Consider the following 24,898-nt stretch of genomic DNA (forward strand, 5'->3'; position numbering starts at 1 on the left):
AGAAAATTTGACATATGAAGTTTTGAAGCTTGTTGTCAAAACAACAAAATAGCATAAATATCAAATCGCATATATATAACTCCATCTATTGAAAAAAATCCGCATTATTAACCGGTATACCTGGTAAGAGTTCTTTATATATTCTGAAAACTACAGACTTATCAGATATATGTGTATATATATACATATATATGCATTATGTCTTATGTATTATCTATATAGTATATATGTAATATATATGCACACATATATATGTACATGTGTGTATATATATAATTTGTAAATATTTTCTTCCATTGTTTAGATTGTCTTTTCATTTCCTTGATAGTATCCTTTGATATGCAAAGTTTTAAATTTTGATGAAGTTCAATTTATCTATTTTTTTCTTTTGTTGCTTGTGCTTTTTGTGCCATATCTAAGAAACCACTGCCTAATCCAAGGTCGTACAGATTATCACCTATGTTTTCTTTTAGTAATTTTGTAATTTTAGCTTTAGATCTTTGATCCATATTGAGTTGATTTGTATATGGTGTGAGGTAGATGTCCAGATTCCTTCTTTTGCATGTGGTCATTCAACTGTCCTAATACTATTTGTTAAAAAGTTCTTCTTTTTCACCGAATGGCCTTGGCACCTTTGTGAAAAATGGATGAACATTAATCACAATGCTCTTTTAAATACCTAAGTAACATTTCAATCTTATTGGACAGTCTTTCATTTTAAGATAATAAATATATTCTGAGGTCAATTTTCAGGCTTACTAAAAACAATTTCAAGGTTTTTATTATGAGGACCACAGTGTCATTACTTTCTGAAGAAATAAAAGAATGGTAATCTCTTTAAACATTCCACTCAGGAAGTTTGTTTCTATTGCTACTTCTGATAGATGGAAAAGATGAAATACTGTTAGAATAATCAACATTGCCAGGATTTCTGACATGCCATAGACATGATGGAAACATAAGTAGTTAGTATTAATACTATGTATCACTTTGAATACTTTATTTATATACTAAATCAATCAAAGGAGGATTTAAGGCAGCTTACACAGGAGATTACAAATAAGCATACAATCAGGAAAAGAAATATATGGGTTAGGTAGCTACAGGGAGTATAATATACTGCAATACGCTAATGTATAAATTAGAGGTTTTAAGTTATTTTATCACTGGCTTAAGAAGCCGCACATATCAGTACAAATCGTCAATGTAAATCTCATCCATATAGATATTTAAATGTTTTTTTAGATTGACTTTGGAGAGAGAGAGAGAAACCTCCATTGGTTGCCTCCCATATGCAGGATGCATCTGGACCGGGGATTGAACCTACAACCTGATTATGTGCCCTGACCGGGAATCGAACCCAAGACCTTTTTGGTACATGGGATGACGCTCAACCAACTGAGCCACACCGGCCAAGGCTTCTTCCATATTTTAAAATCTGGGACAAACAAGAGCCCTGAATTGGGAACACATCTAGTTTCTTGTTTTGTTCTATTACTATCTGACCTCTGACCTTAGTTTAGGGCCACTAAATCTTTTTGTACCCAAGTTTTTTCCTCTCTAATATAAAAAAGATGTTTAGAATCGATTTCTAAGAAACTACTTTGTTCTACAGTTCTTGAATCTGCAAGTCTAAAAATGCATGTCTGTTCCATCAAGAAGGTACATTCTTGTTTTTAAAAATGTAAATGCAGAATTAAAAATAGTTGCATCATATGTAAGTAAATCATGTGGAGCCTTCAATTCAGGTCCTTGAATTAGATCATACAAATGTCACTGAGTTACTGAGTAAATTCCACATGGATGCATTCTATTTCTTGAAATAAGAATGTATGCTGGGTAGATATGATTCAGGTCAATACAACTAAATAAATGATACATTTAATTCCTATCTCACAACCAAGAAGAGAATTGGGTGTTAGATCAGTGACACTGACCAGAGAAAAAGGAATCAGTCTCTGGGACCCAGCTAATTAAATTGGACAGATTTCAAATATTAACACCTTGAACTTTAAAGCCACTTGTTCCTCTATTTTTTAAAGCATTTGTTAAATGTAAATTTTATTTTACAATTTAAGAAGCAGTCACATTTCAATTACATTTTGGCATGTCTCCTGCACAGACTCTAGGGAAATGGCTTTATTTATAGTAAACACGCTCAAACCCAAATCTTATGGCCATTCTCACTCCCCAAGCCCAGAAAGTCCAAGCTAGAGCAATCTCTGTCTTGGAAACACTCTGCTACTTATGGTTTCACTCTTTTAAATACATTTTTAGGAAAGTCTTCCATAGTAATTTCTTTATTTCTGGGCCTGGTTTGCTGGTTTCTTTCCATCACACACTAAGAAAAGTGCTTCCTCTCCCCTAATTCTCCAGAGGCCAGGGTAGTTTCCACCCACTCACCTCCATCAGGAGTTCCTTTTTTCCCCTGGGTGGTTCTTGCCAGAAGGAAAATGGGGGGCAGTAAGTTCCTGTTCTGCTTCCCAGGTACAGCACATGACACCAGGAGGAAGTACCAAGATAATCCCTGGGCAGCAAGTTGCTTCCTCCTTCACTGATCCTTGGTTCAATAACGAAACTGTCCTAGGCTAGGAGAGGCAGCCTGTACAAGGGAGATAATTTTATCTTCCCTTGGTAAAGTTGCCCAACTCCAACAAAAGTTTGCCAACTGCTAGGGCAAATTTTTATTTTAATAAAATACATCCCATTACTATTGAATTCAATTACAAAAAACTAAAGTATTTGCTTGCTTACGGCATGTAAAGCACTGTGTCAGGTGCAGTAAGGGGCTTCAGAAGCGGCACTACCTTAAGAGTTGGGTTCCTTTCACAAAGTTTTTTCACCAAGTCATCATTTCCTATTATTCATATTTCCACTGATAAGGCTCAGTGCAATTGAAATACTTGCCTAGAGTTACAAATCCTTAGTTAAAAGATTTTCATTCAAACCTGCTGCAAAGTATTCTCCCAGAGTGCCATGGTGGGTGTTCATTCAGTACAACATTTACTGAGTACCAACTATGATCAGAGCTTTGTTGGGCACCACTGATGCAGTGAGAACAAAACAGACATGAAACCTATTCTCATGAAAGCACCACTAGCTGCAACTTAAAACATATATATGACTACCCTGAGATAGCCAAAGGCTATATAATTTGGAGAGGAAAGTGGTCACATCTATATATATAAAAGGCTAAGTGTCCATCCGTCCGACCGGTAGCTATGATGCATGCTGACCAACAGGGGACAGACGCTCAACGCAGGAGCTGCCATGATACGCACTGGCCATGCTATCTAATAAAAGAGTAATATGCAAATTGACCATCACTCCAAGACACAAGATGGCCGCCCCATGTGGTCAAAGATGGCTGCCCCCATGTGGACACAAAATGGCCGCCACAAGATGGCCTGCAGGGGAGGGCAGTTGTGGACAGTTAGGGGTGACCAGGCCAGCAGAGAACGGCAGTTGGAGGTGACCAGGCTGGCAGAGCAGGGCAGTTGGGGGAGACCAGTCCAACAAGGGAAGGCAGTTGCGGGGGACCTAGGCCTGAAGGGGAGGGCAGTTGGGGAGAGACTAGGCCAGATGGGGAGGGCAGGCTGGGGGGGAACCAGGCCTGCAGGGGAGGGCAGTTGGGGGGGACCAGGCCTGCAGAGGAGGGCAGTTGGGGGAGACCAGGTCAGCAGGAGAGGGCAGTTGGGGGGGACCAGGAATGCAGGGGAGGGCAGTTGGGGGGGGAGGCGGGCCAGCAGAGGGCAGTTGGGGGAGACCAGGCCAGCATGGGAGGGCAGTTGGGGGGGGACCAGGCCTGCAGGGGAAGGCAGTTGTGGGCGATCAGGCAAGCAGGGAGGGCAGTTAAGGGTTCCTGGGCCAGCAGAAGGGGGCAATTGGGGGAGACCAGGCCAGCAGGGGAGGGCAGTTAGGGGGGACCAGGCCAGCAGGGGAAGGCAGTTGGGGGGGACCAGGCCTGCAGGGGAGGACAGTTGGGGACGACCAGGCCTGCAGGGGAGGGCAGTTGGGGGCAACCAGGCCTGCAGGGGAGGACAGTTAGGGGCGACCAGACTGGCAGGGGAGGGCAGTTAGGGGTGACCAGGCCTACAGGGGAGGGCAGTTAGGGGCAATTGGGCCAGCCGGGGAGCAGTTAGGCGTCGATCAGGCTGGCAGGAGAGTGGTTAGGGGGTGATCAGGCTGGCAGGCAGAAGTGGTTAGGGGTAATCAGGCAGAGGCAGGCGAGCGGTTGGGAGCGAGCAGTCCTGGATTGTGAGAGGGATGTCCGAATGGGCGGTCAGACATCCCTCAAGGGGTCCCCGATTGGAGAGGGTGCAGGCTGGGCTGAGGGACACCTCCCACCCCATGCACGAATTTCATGCACCGGGCCTCTAGTTTAAAAATATACAGCACTATGAACCTGGCGCTCACAAAGCAATACTCAGCTTCCCCCAAGCAGGACACAGGCCTCGCCACCACCCCGGAGTGACACTTGATCAAATCACATCCAACAGCTGCCAAGACCCCATGGTGCAAAATGCAGCCCACAGCCTAGCCAGTCCAGAAACAGTGGCTGTGGGCATCAGGCAAAAACCTCACATAGCAACGCCTGGCTTCCTCTTCCTAGCAACTAGCCTCCTTGGAGTTTCTTCAGCCCAGGAACCCGACTTGCTTTATAACAAGGTGCAAACATTTTACAGTTCAATCAAATGTTTGTGAAGCGTTTTCCTGTGCCTCATCTCATTTGATCCTCACAGAAGTCCTGGAGTAGGTAGGTAGGAGACTTAGTAGAATCCTATTTTCTTTTCATTAGACGGAACAAGGAGATTTAGAAAGTTTAGAAACTTGACCCGACTGAAAAGAAGAAACGGTGGACCTTAAAAATGACTTCAGGTTTTCTCACTGCACAAAATATAGTCAAACACTGCTACAGTTAAATATTTTATCTTTTGTTCTTCCTGAGTGTAGAAAGGGAGTGGACTGACAATTCTCGAGGTTAAAGGGGTGTGGGGGTTGCGGGAAGAGACTGGACAAAAATCGTACACCTATGGATGAGGACAGTGGGTAGGCAGAGGGTAGGGTGGGAACCGGGTGGAGGGGAGCTATGGGAGGGAAAAAGAGGAACAATTGTAATAATCTGAACAATAAAGATTTATTTTTTAAAAAAAGAACAAATCCTTTATCTTCTTTGAACCTCAATTTTCCTTGATTTCAAAATTAAGGGGTTAAGTAATATACTCTCCTACAACTTTATTATTTAATAGCATTTCCAAAGAAATACAGAATAGGAGCTTTTCCTTGGCAAACATGATGATTTATTTTTCCTCATAAATGACACCAGAGATTTAAAATGAGTAGTCATTTTGTTTCAAATTGTATTATAAAGTAGGCCTTGGTTACAAACTGGTTGATACAGCTTTCATTTCAAGATGGTGAGAAGCAAGTACATAGGATATCCTGGAAGTAAAGAGATAATACAATACTATGAAAATATGTGATATAAAACTGTGAAAATTAATGACTATTTAATAATATTTATAAATTCCCTCCTAACATTTTACTAGGTAGAATGAAAAAAAGTATAGGCTTTGGATTCAGATCTCAGATCTGCAATTTTCTAGCCTGTGAAGAAGAGACTATTCCATGACGTTATTGCTGTCTGCCCCACAGGCTGACTCCTGCCAGAATGGAGGTTGCTTTCTGTAAACTCCCCTTAGATATTGTCTAATCATAAGTGATGTTCATTCTGACATAAATCAGTACCACTCTCTGGTCTCCTGCTATGTGCTGGTTCCTGGAGCAGGTTGTTGTCCTGACCTGGTAGCATTAATGTACCAACACTCCTGACTATTCTTCTTCCATCCCTATCCCCACCTCCCCACCTTGCATAATTCTTTGATGCCTGCCAAGTAGCATGGGAATCCATTTCATCTTGCAGCTTTCCAAGACATGCCTCATTTGTAAATTTTGCATAATAAACTGTATTAATAAACTGGAGTGGCGAGCCTCTTTCTTCAGTCTTGCCCTATTCTCCACTTATGTTTTCTTACCACACATAGCTTGTAGGGTTATTATGAAGATTAAAAGAGACCATATATGAAACATGTTATTTGTTCCTCACATCCATTCTCTTCTAGTATTCCTGATTTTTAGCTTGTATGGTCATGTGACCATGTTCTGGTCATCAGAAAGTAAATGTAATTTCCAAGATGAACTCTCTTCTTTACCTTTCTCACTTCTCTAGCTGGATGAAATGTTGTGGTGAGTCAACCAGACCCTGTGGTGAGGGCAACACTTCAGGGATGGTTAAACAAAACAGATGGTGGAACAACAAGAATGAAGACGCTTAGGTTCTTGACACTGTGGGACTGCCAGATCAGCTCTGAGTGTCTTCTACTTTGAATTGGAATATACAAATGAAATAAAATTTCTGTCTTAAGCCACTGTGTTTGGGGGTATCTTAAGAGAGGAGCTGAGCTGCACCCTAATTGGTACAATATTCAAGACTGGTTCAGTGCTGAACACACAGTAGGTAATCCTTGCCTTTTTCCCCTTCTAATTGGAGCTCATAATTTCATAAGGCAGACACACATGAAAATGATTAATCATATCAGTAGTCAATTATAAATGTGTAAAAAGGTATGAGCATAGCTTAATAGGGTCCTGGGAGGCACACGTAGAAGTGTATGTAGGAACTCACCCAATAGTTCACTCAAGATTTGTGCATTTAATTGTATGTAAATTTCACCTCAAAAGAACAAAAAGAAAGAGAACTGTTGGGCTTCACAGAGGATCTAACAATTAGACTGTGCCCTGAATATGAGAAGGATTTCAACAAGTAGAGAATGAGAGGGAAGATCATGCACTCTGAAAGGGCAGAGGTACTGAGAAGTATCTACTATAGTGCATTTAGGGGCTGGAGGTATTCTACTTATGGAAGTCTAGCAGATGTGTGGGATGAGAGGAAGTACAGACAGGATAATCAGGGCCACCATCAGGGCCACTGCAAAAACCCTAGGGGCAGCATTCATACTGGAATAGTATCCCCTAGAGATGCAGAGTGTACTAACTGCATAAACTATATGCAGCAGACTCAGTTATGGCCAGACTGTAGTAGACCTTAAAATTTAGACTTTAAGAATTTAGACTTTAACCTGTTGACATTAAGGAGAAATGAGGATTTACAAGTAGAAGATGGACATGTTTTAGAAAGGTAAACTGGACACCAGCATGGAATATAAACTGAGGGAGACAAAACAGGAATATTCATAGGAAACTTGCTCTATTCTGGGTGGGAGATGAAGGCTTGAATAGAGCAGGGGAAATGAAAGGTGGATAGATTCAAGAGATATTTATTTCAAAGGTAAAATCAACAGGATTAGTTGGCCAATCGGATCTAGACAAGAAGGCAGCATTCAGGTCCCTGCATTCAGAATCAGTTACCTGGGATGGGGCCCTGAAATCTACATTTTGATAAGCACAGTAACCCAGGTGATTCTGTTGAAGATAGTTCACCAGCCATAATTTTCAAAATACTTGGCAAACAGCACTGATAGCCAGACACAGAAACAGGAAGAAAAGTTTTCGGGGAAAAGGTATTCAATTTTGGACAAAAGTGGTTGAAGAGACATAATTAACAATAGGCAGGGGAAAATGTAGCTACTAAGTGATATAAAAATCTAGAGCACTGCTTCTCAACCTTTCTAATGCCGCGACCCTCTAATACAGTTCCTCATGTTGTGGTGACCCCCAACCATAAAATTATTTTCGTTGCTACTTCATAGCTGTAATTTTGCTACTATTAAGAATCGTAATGTAAATATCTGTGTTGTTCGATGGTCTTAGGTGACCATGCTAGTAGTTCTCAACCTGTGGGTCGCTGCTGTAGAGCCTAAGACCATTGAACAACACAGATATTTACATTACGATTCATTAACAGTAGCAAAATTACAGTTATGAAGTAGCAACAAAAATAATTTTATGGTTGGGGGTCACCACAACATGTGGAACTGTATTAAAGGGTCACGGCATTAGAAAGGTTGAGAACCACTGATCTAGAGGAAGAAATAAAGACTATGCCTTCCCTCATGCTTATATTCTTGAAGTACTGATTTGAATGTCCAGTGTTCTTTGATACAGTTAACCAGACCAAAATCTTTTTTCCATTGCAGAAAAAAAAGTAATTAAAAATATTTGTTTTTATTGATTTCAGAGAGAAGAAGGAAGAGGGAAAGAAAGAAACACAGATGAGAAATATCAATCGGCTGCCTCCTGCACACCCCTATTGGGGATTGAGCCTGAAACCCGGGCATGTGCCCTGACCAGGAATTGAACTGGCGACCTCCTGGTGCATGGGTGTATGCTCAACCACTGAGGCACACCAGCCGGGCAAAAAAACCCCTAAATTTTTTAAAATAGTAGAGAGAGAAAGAAACAATATGCATTATTGTACCACTTTATGTCATAAGATGTACACTTTTTTTCTCCCAAGTATAAACCAAAAGAGAATAGGCCCACTTATTAGCTATATAATGTCAGAAGGAAAACTAGGTAATGCATAAAATAGAAAGGCATTTTAGTAGAAGTCTGTTGTTTTATGTAAAGAGACTATTAACCCTTACATACTATTAAATAACACACACACAAAATCTTGTAGCAAGTTTGAGTGTGTGATTTTTCTTAAGTCTTTGTTTTCTACTCTACCAAATTCATGACAATAAAATAGTATTACTAATGATCTTAACAAGAGTAGGACAACATTGTACCTATGCTCTGGTCTTAACCAAAAAAGTTTTTGGGGAAAAACAAACCTTCAAGTTATCTGAAAAAGGTCCCTCAAATAGAAGACAATAATGTAAGAGATGTCACAGGATGCACCAGATTCATAAAGAAAAAGAAGCAGTTAATCTCATGAATCAACAGATTAAGGCTCTCCAGCATCTCTTGAGATATTTACTGTAAAAGAACAAAACCATTATAAAAGGAGAGAACTCTTCTTTAAAAAGAGTTAAATTTCAGGAGACAGACAGAGGACCTTTTCACAAAAAGGCCTGTTTTCTCTTAAATCACAGTTTAAATTGCTGAGCAGTCATTTAGCCTTGAGAATATTACCGATGATAAATGGGAATGAGCAAAAGCCCACATAATCATAAAGCTGTACTCTGTGCTCTTATCCACTGGCACGGGACTCTACAGCTCTTCATATTCCTGCTTTTAATTTCCCCGAGGACACCTACAGACTGTTGGGCAAATGCTTGCAAGTCACAACTTGTTTTATTAGAAGTAATTGTGAGAACTCCAGTAAGAAAAGAAATAAGATTACAGAGATCTCCAGATCTACATTTTCAGTCATTCCCAAGATGTTTAGGATGTGACTTTAAATGTATTAATATGATAAAAGTTTAAAACCAGACATACTATTTTTACACCATGCAACACACTCCAACTGCTGAATACTCCTGAGATAGGACCCAAAAATCTCTGTGTGGCCTGACAAACCAACCTTTCAAACCTGTATTTGTGCCCAAATCACCCAAGTTTCCACTCTTCAGGGCCACATCAATTTTTTCTCAAATATGAATATTCAGACCTAGTAAATCCTAACACTGTTATAGGGAAATTTAATAAGATTTTTGATTTGCTGTTTACTTCCTTTTGTATCTGGAAAAAATACAAAAATATTATAAAATAAAGATTCCAAACAATTTTTAGATGAGACCACATCTTGTGTAATAATTTCTCTATTAAGATAATTTATAGATTACAATCAAATTTAAAAAGCCTAGTCAACCAAAGATAAAGTCAGAGTTGGCATAGAGAATATATGTCAAGTCTGGACATGCTTGTTAATGGGTGAGAGTGAGCAAGTCATTTAACCTTTCTGTGGACCTCAGTTCCCTCATATGCCCCAGTTTAGTATGTAGGGGTAGAGCATGCTGCAGGATATAGGTTTCCAACCTGTCAATACATTAGAATCATCAAGGGTAGTTAAAAAAACACACACACACACAAAAAAAAACAACTATCAGCAAACAGTGTCTAAGACTTCTTGGATCATATTTGGTGGTGGGGAGAGGGGGAAGCAGATGTGACACAGATTTAGAATCACTGCCATAGGAGTGTCTAGTTATAACTGGGAAAACACTGTACTCCATAAAACACTACACAAATATGCACCAAGGTAGGGAAACAGGCTTTCATAGTGTCCTTTTGTTTCACAGTAATCTGCGTTTTAATTGTTCTAGAAGTATATAGAATGTGAAAACAAAAATAGCAGTTGCTAAGGTAGATGATTTTTATTTTTAAGGTATTTTGATATGTTGGCAGATGGCCCAGAGCAATAGCACTCCAATAATATTGGTTCCATAAAATTTCCACAACTCATCTATATATTTAAAAGCCTAAGCAACTGAACAACCAAATGACCGAATGACCAACGACCAGTCAACTGGTAGATATGATGCACACTGACCACCAGGGGGCAGACACTCAATGCAGGAGCTGCCGCGTGGTTGTCAGTGCGCTTCCATAGTGGGAGCACTGCTCAGCTGACCAATGGGCACCAGACGCCGGGCTCACGACTGGCTAGCACAGCTGCAGTGGAGTGAGCCTCTCCTGCCTCTACGGCAGCGCTACTAAGTGGTGGCGGCAGGTGCAGCAGGGGAGCAGCGCGGCGCCTGGCCCAGGCTCAGGCTCCTCCCTGGCTGCCTGCTGCTTCATGGATTACTACATCCCCTGAGGGGTCCTGGATTGTGAGAGGACACAGGCCAGGCTGAGGGACCCCACCAATGCACAAATTCATGCACCAGGCCTCTAGTCTATCTATAAAAGTGTTTTATCTATGAATGGAAGAGACTTACCATTAATGGCATTTGCACTGAAGTTCATGTATTTGAGTGTGACCACAGCTCTTCTCCTACCAAGCAGCAGTGACCCTTTTAACATAATGCTTCCCTTATCAATACTCTAATCATCTCAATTTTATTTAAATTCTCAAACTATCTACAGATAGTTGAGATAGGACATAGCTCCCAATGGCATGTCTTCAGTCCCGAAGAAGCACACAGCCATGGAACAGAAGGACAATCTTAGTCTTGTTTGAATGTCAAGCATCCCAACAATGAAGGAGGTGGTTCTCCATTTTCTCATGGGTGGTTCTCTATTTTCTGCTTCCCCCTCTCCCCACCACCAAATATGATGATGGGGAGGTGGTTTCTCATGGGAGGTGGTTCTCTATTTTCAAACATTAGGGCAAGAGATAGGGATCGACACCTAATGAAGTAATATTACTTGCTAGATGTTTTACATAAACTACCTTATTTTAATCTTCCGTCTGCAGGAGCATATATATTTTTTTCTAGATAAGGAAACAAGTCGTCAAAAGTTAAAATACATTGACTAAGGTCACAGAATTAGAAAACGAAAGACCTAGAAAAATCCAGGTCTCTGTGATGTTAAAATCTAATCTCTAGTTCTTTTCACCCTAATTAAGTGTTTATTTTGTAATTAAAGCTATATATATCTATATTTTAATCAGTCAAATAGTTTCACAGGGCTTAAGAAAAACAACAGTCCCTTGCTCTCCTCTCCCCATTCCTGCTTCACCTTGGCAACAGTTTTCAGCTCTTTTGGTTTATTCTTTCTGGTATTTCTTTCTGTACTCTAACATACTACACTGACACTATTAATTTTTCAGTTTTACCCATCTTCCCACTATGCAAAATAAGGATGAAGGTTTCTTTAACAACCCCCCTCTCTACTTAATGTCCTCCCTGTTCTATTTTTTGTTAGAGTACCATTCAGTTTTTACTTTCTTAGGACTATGTAATGATATTCACTGCTGAATAATATAAAAGAGTGGAGGGCAAAAGCAGATTTACAGTTGTGAATACTCAAAACACAGAGTTTATTCTTGTATTATTATTTACTTACTATTATACTACTTATTTATATTACAACTATAAATCTACTTTTGCTCATCCCATATACTATGGCTTTTTCCTTTTCTAAAAAACCTTTTCCCTGAAAAAACTTCTTGTTTGCTTTATTTCTTTTCTTTTCTTTTTTTGTGTTAATCCTTACCTGAGGATATATTTTTCCCATTGATTTTTAGAGAGAGCGGAAGGAAAGGGGAGAGAGAAACATCAACATGAGACATGATTGGTTGCCTTCTGCATGTGCACTGACCAGGCAGGAATCAAGCCAGTAACTGATGTATATGCCCTTGACCAGAATCGAACTCTCGACCCTTCAGCTTGAGGGCTGACACTCTATCCACTGAGCCAAATCAGTTAGGGCAGTTTATTATTATCATTAATACAACTCCTTAATCCACTCAAACACTTGTTATTTTATCAATTTCATCTTTTTAGAAGAAGCTCTCCTTGAGCTTTCTGACTTGCTCCAGTCTAGACTTACTGCCCCTCTATGCCTAAAGGAGACCTTCTTTCACCTTGAATTTGGGAATTCCCTTTGGGATCTATGTCCTAAATCAACTATCTTTCTCTAGTTGAATCCCTCATTTTCAGTATCCCAAATCTTTATCCTTGTTTACTTGTCCATTTGGTGAAGTTAACCCCGCAGTAGCTACTTTTGAGAGTGTCTGTGAAGTACAATTTTTGAGACCTTGCGTAACTGAAAATAGCTTTACTCCAGCCTCAGATTTAACTGATCGTTTCCAGGTTAAGAGTTCTAGGTTAGAAGTAATTATTCCTTAGAATTTGGAAAGCCTTGCTATGCTCTCTTCTAACTTACATTTGTTTTTGTTGAAATCCAGAAATATTTTGATTCCTTATTTTGTACTTAACCTATCTGGAAGTTCATCCTTCAGTTTGTGAAATTTTCTGGAATTATTTTTTGGGCAATTTCATTTCTTCTGTGTCCCTTTCTGGGACTCCAACTATATGGATGTTGAAACTTCTAAAGTGGTACTATAATTCCTCCCAGCCTCCTTTTCAACAATTTTAAATGAACTTCTTTTCTTCTTTTCCTATTTTATAGATAAAACTAGAGGCCCAGTGCATGATTGAATCATGCACGTGTAGGGTCCCCTTTCGCTTTTCGCAGTGGAGCTGGGTGCCTGTCCACTGGTGCACCAGGTCTTTCAGAAGCCTCCGGCTCGGCGGAGGCTTCTGAAAGGCCTGGTGCCGGAGCAGACAGGCACCCAGCTCCCACGCTTTTGATGGTCCGTGGCCGCTGAGGGGGGCTACCCTGCTGTTGAGAGGCGCAGGGGGCAGGACTCCCGCCCCCTGCGCCTCTCAATGGCCGCTGAGGGGGGCTGCCACGGATCTGGCCGTTGAGAGGCACAGGGGGCGGTAGCCCCCCTCAGTGGCAGCGGATCCGTGCCTCTCAATGGCCGGATAGGCCACCCCGAGTCCCGCCCCCCAGCCTCCCTCCGCCCAATCATGGGCATAGCGGAGTGATGGTAATTTACATGTTACTCTATTATTAGATAGGATATCTTAAGCCTATTGTCTATGGCAATCAGTATTATGCTGCCAAGTGATAGATAACCAATCTTGAATAAATCCTATCTAATAAAGAGGGAATATGCTAATTGACCCTCACACCATCACAAAGATGGTGCGCCCATAGCCAATAAGGAGGGAATATGCTAATTGACTGCCACACCCTCAAAGATGGCAGTGCCCACAACCAATAAGAAGGGAATATGCTATCTGACTGCTCCGCCCTCAAATATGGTGGCGCTCACAGCCATAAGATGGTGGCGCCCAGTCCCCTCAGCCCCGCTGGGGTGGCAGGCACATGGCAAGGCCAGACCCGCCCCCAGGCAGGCCTGGCCACTCCACGCACATGCCTCCGGATTCCCCCAGTCGTCTCAGCCCCCAGGGCCGGCCCAAGGCGCAGGTAAGTCTTGGATGGCGGCTGCCCAGCCGATGCCCAAGGCACAGGCAAGCCTCAGATGTTGGCTGCCCAGCTGCTCAGGGCTGCCCGAGGCTCAGGTAACTAGGGCCGGCCAAGGCTTTCGCTGCCAGCAGTGGCAGCAGCAGAGGTATGATGGGGCGTCCCCTTCCCCTGATCGCCAGGTCGCCTCCTGCCCCTGAGGGCTCCTGGACTGTGAGAGGGGGCAGGCCCGGCTGAGGAACCCCCCACCTCCAGTGCATGAATTTTCATGCACCGGGCCTCTAGTGAAGTAATAATCAAGGTAAGTAATGGTGCTTATGGAGCTCCACTGAGACTAGGACTGTGTGAGCCAAACAATGTTCCACCACCATTGCCCAGTTGAACCAGAGCAGCTCAATTCTTATTATTTATACACACACATACACATGCATTTCAAGATTAAAAAGAAACACAGGCTTAAAGGTAGATTCCTACCATCTTCACCCCAGAATTATTTATAATTCTTTAATAAGATCTACTTTTTGTGGGGTGATAGACAGCGTGAGTGATTTGGGAGGTAGGAAAGACCGTTCTGCTGGGTTTCCCTCACTGCTAACACTATTCTAAGTATTCTGCCAGTGTTCACACTTGTGAGAGGCCAGTTTAAATTTAAAGCAGTTTCAGGATGGAGGAAAGAAATTACCTGAAATTACCTCCTACCTCTTCCACTATGCCCTAGAAAAGAAAGTCACCTGCTTTTCCCAACCGCTTGGGGTATTAATAATAAGAGTTCAAATTCTATTTAAGAAAAGTTGCCACCTTAGCAAACAAAGAGGTGAATAAGTGAGAGATACATCCTATCTTTTCTGTATCTGAGTTCTGTTGGCCTCCTCACCCACAAAAAAACATAAGAAGCAAACAGCAGAAAATAAGTCAATAATATAGTACACAAGCATAAATAAAAGGATACCCTCTGTCTTAGACAGTTAAGGTAACCCTTTAAAGAAGTATGTGTGTTTTCCTTATTTGAAGAAAGGAAATGAATGAAAACTGTCACTCATAACATTTACTTAAGATCGTTTTCTACTTTTAAGAGAGCTCCATGGCAAAAGCAGCCAATTCCCCAAATGACAGCTTGCATTTCTAGTCTCACTTTCCAGGTTGTAAACTTTGGTTATAGATAGACCCATAGCACACTGCACTATACTAGTACTGTTCCTGTGTCCCAATCAGACAGCTGAAATAATGGCAACTTACAGAGCCAGCATCGTCAGAATCTGGATTTTGTATTTTTTCCATAAGCTGGTTGGGTAAATGCATAAGGATAAACAAGGTAAGACAACTTCACTGATCAAACGGAAAGCTCCCCAGACCAGGTTCTCCATTTTGCTGGATGTTAGAACTTGGTGAAACTTTTTGTGCTATCTTCTGAGAATTAAAAGAAGACTTCAAAGTCAGAGACCACACCCATGAGTCTCAGCTTTGCCTCACTCCCTTTTCTTCTCCAGTTGTACAAAATTTCTTTCAGACAATTTATCAAATGTGATGAGTTGAAGTACACAACTAAACAGTATCACACCAAAAGGGAAACTGGCATGTGTTGTACCCCTTTGAGGTGAACATAAACATTGGTACTGCTGAGGTAGCTTGCTCCATTTTGTAAGGCGTAGCCTTTCCTCTGAGTAGGTGCCATGTTAGAATCTGGAGACGGGGTAGGGTATGCAGTTTAAAGTGGCTATTGAATATTAAAAATCTGTTTTTATAAATCACATAAAGTAGGGCTCCTTAGAATATTCTTGAATGGCAAAACTATAAGAGAAAGCTTATATTCTGTATGAGGAGGCATAAGAGGACTGTGTTGGAAGCAGGGGCACATATTATAATATCCTAATATATGTGAGATTTCAATGTTTATAAAAAAGGAAATATGGACTCAAAAAGGTTGAGAAACATCAATATCAAAGAAAAGGCATTTCTAGTTTAGGGGTAGCATATATATGATGTTATGAAATGCCACATAATACATGGCTACGAATAGTAAAACCATTTAAATATCCCACAATAACAATTGATTTTCTTCAAGTAATTTTAAATAATATATTATCTTGAAATGATCTGAGTTCCTGATTTCTATGTGTTTTTTTTTTTATCAGGTCTCTCTTCATAGCAAAATTCCCTGTTGTTTGTTCTGCCGCTCATGGGAACAATTTTCCATACCTCATTCCAGATAATATACTCCTTTTCCCCCATGAGTGAAAACCATTGCAGCAAGCATAGGCCATAGCAGAGAAGGAAAAGTTTTACATCAATTGGCTATCTATTTTCATCTACCATTTACTTTTGCATAATGGGTATGGTTTAAAAAACATGCAATTTTTGTTATAAAGCATGCCCTCAAATCATGTCAATAGTTATTTTTTCTAGATTAATAGATGATCAATTAAAGTACTCAAATATCCAACCATTCACATAATGCCTGCATGCCTCTGTAAACATATGAGTCTTCTGAAGTATACTTCACAGTATACATTTGCACACTGCTAAATTATATTACCTGCCTAAGGTCATATCCTTGAAAGTAATCAAAAAGTGTTTACAATAATCATTTATAAAAGTTAATAACTCTACAAAAGATTACAAAATATACTATTATCCACATATTAACATTCAACTATTAGTCAAGTGAAAAGGTAGTCTTTGGTTAGATGGTTTGTATTCCTTAGAAGCCAGCCCTGTTCTATGTGTGCACACACCACACACATACCTGGACTGTGAGACTGATTTCCACTTTATATTTAAGTAAGTACAAGCATGCTTAGCATGTGTATTTTCTCACTCACTCACTCATTTTGAAACCACCCTATGGGATTTGCCTACAGTAGAATGTCAGCTTGGTTATTACCTGTAAAGGAAGTTTCCCAGCAAGAATAGGAAGCTAATGACAACAAACTGAAACTGATGCTCTTTCAATTGAGTTTCACTGTTGGTTTCTTTCAGGGCATATAATACCTTACTCATGTAGAAGCAACACCTTTTCTTTTATACTATAACTGGAATAGAGGTGAGAAAGAGAATTTTATTATCAGCCTTAGTCTACCTACAGCATTTTCCCGGACCATAAAAAGCGGGGGCGGGGGGAAGGAGAGGGATAAAAACAACCAGGATCAGTACAGCAGTTCTTTGTTCTCAACATTATTGGTGTTTCAGACCCTTTCATTTATTTTGAGAAGTTTTTGTTTGCTTTTTAAAGTTCTGGATCTGTTTGCGAAATATTGTTGCTGTTTTAAGAACAACGTACTTTCAAACCAAGATGGTGTCACGAGTGAATTCTTTCAGACTTTCAAAGGACAGAGCGCTCTTATACTATTTACATTACTTTAGAGCAGAGAAAAAAGGAACTCTTCACAGCTCTTTTCAGGAAACCAGCATAACCTTGATATCGCTTTGGCAAAGATAACACAGAAAAAGAAGACTACAGATGAAACTCAATTATTGATTTTAAATAAAACTGTTACCAAAAGGAATATGCTTAAATATTATACCATAACCAGGTGTAAGTTTGGATCACAAACTGAAAATCTACTAAAATAATTACCATCCTAAAGTAAGTCAAAGAAAAAAAACACATGATAGGTCATGACAGATGCCAAAAAGCCACAGGATAGAATTCAACTTCCAGTCGTGATAAAAATATCTAGTGAAGTAGTAATGAAAAGACAGCATCTTAAGAAGAAATAGACAAAATGAACAACCAACATCTATTACTTAAAAGTCCTCTCAAAGTGCTAGCCAATGCACAGACAAAATAGACTTTGCACACAATCCAAAATCTAATCTCAGCAAAACTCCTACTAAGCTAGAAACAGTAAAGACACATCCTTGGTAAAGAGAAAGAATTTATTGGAAATTAAATAACAGCTAAACAGGATTATTTTAATGAAATATGAGCAGTTTATATTTTACTGAAAGAGTGCAATATTCTAGAAAATTTTGAAAAGTGAAGAGGGACTTGCTTTATGAATTACTAAAAAAAAGCCATTATCAAAGAGATTAGTATTCGTATAGGAAGAGACAAATAGAACAATGCAACAGAAGAATAAGAAAAAAAAAAAAGACCCATGTACACATTTTTTCTATTTTAAGGTAGTATTATTTCTAGTCAGTGGGGGGAAAGAATTGATTTCAGGAAAAAATGGCTAAATATCTATCTTGAACAATGTACAAAAATAACTCAGATGTCTTAATAAGGAAAGCATAAAAATTATTTAAAAATTAAGACAATATAGAAACATATTTTAATAATTTTTAAGTGGGGAATCACTTTAAGCAATATAAAACCTAGGCATTTTAAACCAAAAGACTGATAGTACTTGAAAATATATTTCACAAAGGATTAATATATCTGGATCTTAATAAAATAAAATTTGTAGAATAAAGGGCAACGTATGGACAGGCTGTTTTAAGAGATAGTTAACTAGGTTATGGTACACCCAGACAGAGGAATACCATGCTGCCGTTAAGATAAGGTAGTGTTGCATAAGGCATGACTTCCACTACGTATTTTTTTTATCTGAGAAAGCAGAAACAGAATAGTAGGCATATATAATCTTTTTTCATAAGCAAGTGACATAACACGTTTATGTGCCTCTAAGAGAGAGATGTCAAAGGCCCTGGTGTACCTGGTCGGGGGCAGGGCTGAGAAAGAGTTTCATTTTCTGCTTTACACATGGTTGTATCATGTTAGGGTTTCCTCCCGTCCCAAAACACAGGGACAAAACAATTTCCCAACAGAATGTAGTGCATGCTTGCTTGCCTGCTACCTCTCGCTTGAAATGTATAGTCCAACCGTGGTAGAGAACAAGATCATTTTCTTTTCCTTCAGTTTCCTGTCACTTCCCTCCCTTCATTACCATTTCTCCCTCATGAAAACTTTGTCAAAAGCACCTGAGGTGAGTGACACTTGACATAGCAAGGCTGCTCTATTTTTGCTTCTTACAACTTAACAAGAGAGACAACTCCTTTTTCACTCGGTATCTTCCCCTCCTTCTTCACTTCTTGGCAAGCCCGGCTTTTCACAGCGGTACCGCGGCTAGTCTGTTAGCGGTGACTCGACCCAGCGTCCAGGTTCCCTGGACCGGCAGGTTAGCCTCTGCCCTGTCCGTCTCGGCCACCCCTTCCCCCCGTGAGCCTCGGGGAAGTTACCCAATTTCTCACTGACAGGACTCTGATGACACCCCACGGGAAAGCCGAGAACACAACTGTGCAACAACTTGGGGAAAAAGTTTTCGAAAGCGTCGCCGTGACAGCACCAGCTTCTGGAAGGCAGCTCCGGTGCCGAAGGAAGTCCGCACGCCTGACCGGGTCCAGGGCCCCCCCGGGCCCCCCAAGCCCTGCCTCCCCCGTTTCCCATCGAAGAAGACGGCGTCGGACAGAGTCCCTCCCCAGCTTCGTCCCGGCGGGGACGTCGGGGGCCCGGGAAGCCCCTCCCGGTTCATTCCGGAGCGCAGAGCCGGGGGTGCCTCTCGCACAAAGTCCCTCCCGGTCCGGAGAACGGGATGTCTCCTCAGCTCCCCGGTTTCTCTCCCGGCGGCAACGCACTGCCAGCGAATGCCTCTCTCTCTCTCTCTCTCTCTCTCTCTCTCGATCTCTCTCACACACACACACACACACACACACACACACACACACACAAGTTCTCCGTCGCCGAGCTCGACGGGATCGGACACACCTACGCGTTCACGAAGTTTCTTACTCACAGTTCAGGGGTTCCGAGTGGGTCGGGTTCCGAGTGGGCCTTCCACGCTCCGGGTCGGCGGCGCCGGCCAAGAGACTCCAACCGGAAGTTGCTTTTCGTTCCAGTTCAGAGGGCAGCGCCTGCGCGCGGAGCCATTAACTCCTCACCCGGCACCCCCGGGGCCAGGCCGGGTCTCTCCCGCCCCGCCCCTCTCCGCCCACACAAGCCCCGCCCAGCGCAGCCCCGCCCCGCCCACACAAGCCCCGCCCAGCGCAGCCCCGCCCCTCTCCGCCCACACAAGCCCCGCCCCCGCCCACACAAACCCCGCCCAGCGCAGCCCCGCCCCTCTCCGCCCACACAAGCCCCGCCCCGCCCACACAAGCCCCGCCCAGCGCAGCCCCGCCCCTCCCTGCCCCGCACGGAAAACTGCCACTGAAAGAGGACCAGTGTCAAGTATAAAGGTCACCTGAAGGTCTTGGTTAGATTTTTGCCCAACAATAAATAACCAACCAGGTCTAAAATCACCCTGTGGGTGAGTTAGCGAACACAGAATCACCCGGGAGGCTTATTAAGGTTCCGACAACTCACCCATAGAGATGCCTAGAATTCAGAGGAACTGGGTGAAGCCAAGGAACCTATATTTTCGACAGATCCTCGTGTGGATATGATTAAGGTCCACACTCTGAGAAACACTACACACACACACATATACACACACATTGGGTTTTCCCCCAACCAGTAACGCCTTTCATTAACTGTACTTGCTAAAGTTTGAATGCTTGGTAAATGCAAATTTCCCACAATGTTGCCACTTCCTATCCGTGCTTGAATATTGTCCAAGATAAAAATTTTAGATAACTCAAAAAAAGTGTTTGTACTCCTAGTTTTAGCTCTGACACCTACAGACTAAGGCAAGTTGCTTAACCTAATGAACCTTAATTTTTTTTTTTTTAATGTGACACATGAGGACAATAATAACCTACTTTACTGGATGGATGGTTGAGAAGATCAATCCGATAATGTAAGCAAAAGCTCGTGGTAAAGTGTAGAATGCTCTACAAATAAATGAAAGGTGGTGTCCTAAGTCACTCGCATCATGCTGGCTCCTTCCCATCACCAAGGTTTTCCCTGGGATTCCTTTCAGGAAATGAAAGTAGTCAAATCCACAGCACATGTGGCAGCTTCCTGAGAACACGTAAGGCTGGGACTCTCCATGTTGACTGCAGTATGATTGCATCTGGCTGAAAGCAGGTAGCATTCTCAGAAGCTTCCATGATAATGACCTATTTATTTATTTAATTAAAAATATTTTTTAAAACTCTCACTGCTTTTGCATATATTTGACATGGGTTAATGGTGTTTGAAAAAGACCTCACCACCAAACACAAGCATACCAAGCATGTTGAAGTAGCTAATAGCCAAGAAAAAATGACCATGACCATGAATACTATGTATTTTTGTCAGGCAGAGCCTGCTCTAGAACATAACTTTATATCCATAGACGTGACAAAATTTTCTAAGTCACAAACTCTCCAGTCTTAGTGACCTTGGCCAAGCCATGCCTGAACGGGTCTTCAGTTCATATTTTTTTCTTCATCCTGAAAATGTTAAGCCTAGCTCTGTAGTTCTTGAACTTCTTCTTTTTTTTTTTTTCTGGTCATATGGTCCATATAACTTAGAAACTGCTATCTCCCCAGGGAAGTCCAGCTTCTTGCTCCTCCTGTGATAGAATTTTTTTCTCTGTTAGAGCAGGAGGATCAGGAGTTAGCTGCCCCAACTTCTCCCTGCACTCCTGAACCATGGATGTTTGCACTTCTTTCCTTAAGCTAGTAAGCCAAGGATTTAAAAACGTGACAGTGCATTTTAAAATATTGGGCTTCCTTTTAAAAGTCAAAACCAAAATATAGTTTTAAAAACTTTTTTTAAACAAACACAAACTTCTTGTATATAAATTGTGACCAGTTGAACAGTTTTCTTGTAATAAGTTATTGAGTTAAACATGACAATACAAAACTTTTTTTAAAAATAATTAATTTTTTTAGAGAAGTCTTAGGTTCACAGCAAAATTGAGAAGGGGGTACAGAGACTTCCCATACACTCCCTACATTGACACATGCACAAACCTCTTCCATTATCAACATCTCCCAGCAGAGTAGTACATTTGTCACAATAGATGAACCTACATTGACATGTCATTATCATTCAAAGCCCATAGTTCACATTAAGGTTCAGGCTCAGTGTTTTATGTACAAACATTCATTTTATAGGCTTGGACAGCTGTATAGTGGCACAAACCCATCACTATGGTATCATATTAGCTAGAATAGTTTCACTGCCCTAAAAATCCTCTGTGCTCCACCTATTCATCCCTCCCACCCCTCAGTCCTTGGCAACACTGATCTTTTTACTGTCTCCATAGTTTTGCTTTTTCCAGAATGTCACATAGTTGGAATCATACAAAGTGTAGCCTTTCAGATTAGTTTCTTTCACTGAATAATAGGCACTTGAGTTCTTCCATGTTTTATTCATGGCTAGATAGCTCGTTTCTTATCAGCACTAAATAATGTTTCATTGTCTGGATGTACCACAGTTTATTTATCCACTCACCTACTCAAGGACATTTTGGTTACTTCTTAGATTTGGCAATTATGAATAAAACTTGTATAAATATTATTGTGTAGGTTATTGTGTGAACATAAGTTTTCAACTGCTTTAGGTAAATTCCAAGGAGCATGATTGTTATATTGTATGGTAAGAATATGTTTAGTTTTGTAAGAAACTGCCACACTGTCTTCCAAAGTGGTTGTACAATTAAGCATTCCCACCGGTAATGAATGAGAGTTTCTGTTGGTCCACATCCTTTTCATTATTTGGTGTTGTCAGTTTTCTAGATTTTGGCCATTCTAGTGGGTATGTAGTGGTATCTCATTGTGGTTTTCATTTTTATTTATCTGATGACCTATGATATAGAACATCTTTTCATGTGGTTATTTTCCATCTGTATATCTTCTTTAGTGAGGTATCTATCAAGGTTTTTGGCCCATTTTCAAATTGAGTTGCTGGTGTTTTCTTATTGTTGAATTTTAAGAGTTCTTTTTGTATCTTTGATAATCAGATGTATCTTTTGCAAATATTTTCTCCCTTTCTGTGGTTTGTCTTTTCATTCTCTTAACAGTGTCTTATGCAGAGCAGAAAATTGAAATTTTATTTTAAATGATAGTTTATTGATTTTTTTTTACAGAGAGAGAAATATCAATGTGAGACGGAAACATCAATTATCTGCCTCCTGCATGCCCTCTCCCCACAACTTTAATAATACTTAGAATCTAAAACTGAATGCGTAAGCATTTTGAAAGATGGAAGTGCTGAAAACTTTGAATAAGAAAGAAAATTTAAACATACACATTTTTAAAATATGTATTTTTCTCTCTTTCTACTCCTATGATGTTGTAGTTATGAAGAGAAGTGGCTGCATACTTCCCCAATGTGTGAAACATGAATGCTGGGGTAGATGCATGAGTTCTGTCCTACAACAGTGTAAAACATTTTCCTTTTTCTGTAATTACGATGAATTTTTTAGAATTGACCTATAGTCTATTTTATTAAGGTTAGGAGTTTAGTTGAGACATTTATTTGAGAAATAATCTCTTAAATAAATGACATAATTTCACTCCAATTTTTCTTTACTCATATTATTTCACTAGAGGCCCGATGCAAGGGACTCGGCCCTTGCAGCTGTGGTGGCTTGCCTCGGCCCTCGCAGCCCTGGCTTTGTCTGGAAGGTCATTTGGCTGTCTGGTCTAATTAGCATACTATGCTTTTATTATAGACTAGAGGCCCGGTGCACGAAATTCGTGCATGGGGGAAAGGGGGGTCCCTCAGCCCAGCCTGCACCCTCTCACAATCCTGGACCCATCGGACATCCCTCTCGCAATCTGAGACTGCTGGCTCCTAACGGCTTGCCTGCCTGCCCCATCACCCCTAACTGCCTCTGCCTCGGCCCCCACCGCTGCGGCTTCATCCAGAATGACATCCAGAAGGTAAGCTGGCTGTCCAGTCTAATTAGCATATTACACTTTTATTATTATAGATACCTTAGGTTAGCAAACAGTACTGTGTGGTAGGTTGGGATGAAAATGATAATTGCAGGCTTATTAAAAATATTTTAGGAGCTATTTTCAAAACTACTTAATATTTTATTGTGAGTTCTAAATATAAATCCAGGGACAAGAAAAGCTGCCAGTATAAATACTACAACTTCGAATGTCAGGTAAGAATCAGTGATCTCACTCAAATCTTAGATGTGAAATATCACTATTAATAGAATCTGGTTGACTTCTGATTTAAGATGACATCTGGACTAGCTGTTTGTGTCTCAGATTCTCTAAACTAAGTGAAAAATCAGGAAAATATAAGAACTCATAATAGTATTGAGAGGCAGGATTGATAACCAGGTGTATGGCTGAGCAATCTGTGCCCTATTCAGTGTACCCAGCTGACAGAGGTGCTCACTTGCCCCTTGGGCTTTAATCATTCCTAGAGGGGTGCTTTTTCTAAGCCACAAAAAGCATCAAAAGAGTAGCTGTAACCCTGGTGACAAAATTTGACAGGATTTTCCACCATTTGCAAGAACTGTGGGGGCTGAAATGGATATGAACTTTGTTATTTGAAGGTGACCAAATCTGCTGGCTCGAAGGAAAATAAATGTTTCTATCTCTCTTTCCCTCTTCTTCCTTTTCTCTCTAAGATCAATAAAAAAAAATATTTAAAAACAACAACAAACCTATCTGCCTCATGGCACATACGAATGAATTGACAGTAACCCCACTACTATGTGTAACCTACAAGTAGTATTTTACAGCTCTTTGCCCCCAAATCCCCCACTTCTCTCTATTATCAATTTTGGAGCTATGGTTTGGATTATACCAACATGATTCCAATGGGAGTAGAGAGATATGATGCTCTGTATTTAAGGATATGTGAAGCAAAATATCAAAGGGGCTGGGCAGACAGAACAGTGTGTTTGACTCTCACGGGGGTTTAAATTTTCCATATATGTTTTCAACCAAGGAAAAGACCAATGATTGTTTCTGATTAACTAGGAATTAGTCTCTTCTTAGTAAAATAGGCAATTAGAATGAGGAGTCTCACAGCAAGCAAATACCTGTGGTGACAAAATTGATAAATGAAAGTTTCAGGCCAAAAATTTAGCTGTGAACCGTACATGTATACTGTCTCTAAGTTCAAGATCTGTGCAGAGAAACTAATAGAATTCAGGCAGATAATAAGGAGAATCAAGGAAAATCCATACATTGGGTTAGTAAAGGATACATGAGG

The 24,898-nt window shown here is 40.9% G+C and overlaps 1 protein-coding gene across 6 annotated transcripts in view; it reads right to left on the reverse strand.

The window, feature by feature from the left end:
* TANK (TRAF family member associated NFKB activator) overlaps nt 1-24,898 on the reverse strand; it is a 97,572-nt gene that overhangs the window by 60,916 nt on the left and 11,758 nt on the right. For 5 of the 6 annotated variants that reach the window (XR_013814106.1, XM_079782688.1, XM_079782686.1 and 2 more), the window contains exon 1: nt 19,584-19,748. The exons of the other annotated variant lie outside the window; for it this stretch is intronic. The gene's annotated coding sequence lies outside the window, so the exon portion shown is untranslated. Of the gene's footprint in view, nt 1-19,583; nt 19,749-24,898 lie in introns of those variants that run through there. 6 annotated transcript variants of the gene reach the window in all.

This window comes from Cnephaeus nilssonii, assembly GCF_951640355.1.
Source record: "Cnephaeus nilssonii genome assembly, chromosome: 10".
Classification (NCBI taxonomy): Eukaryota; Metazoa; Chordata; class Mammalia; order Chiroptera; family Vespertilionidae; genus Cnephaeus; species Cnephaeus nilssonii.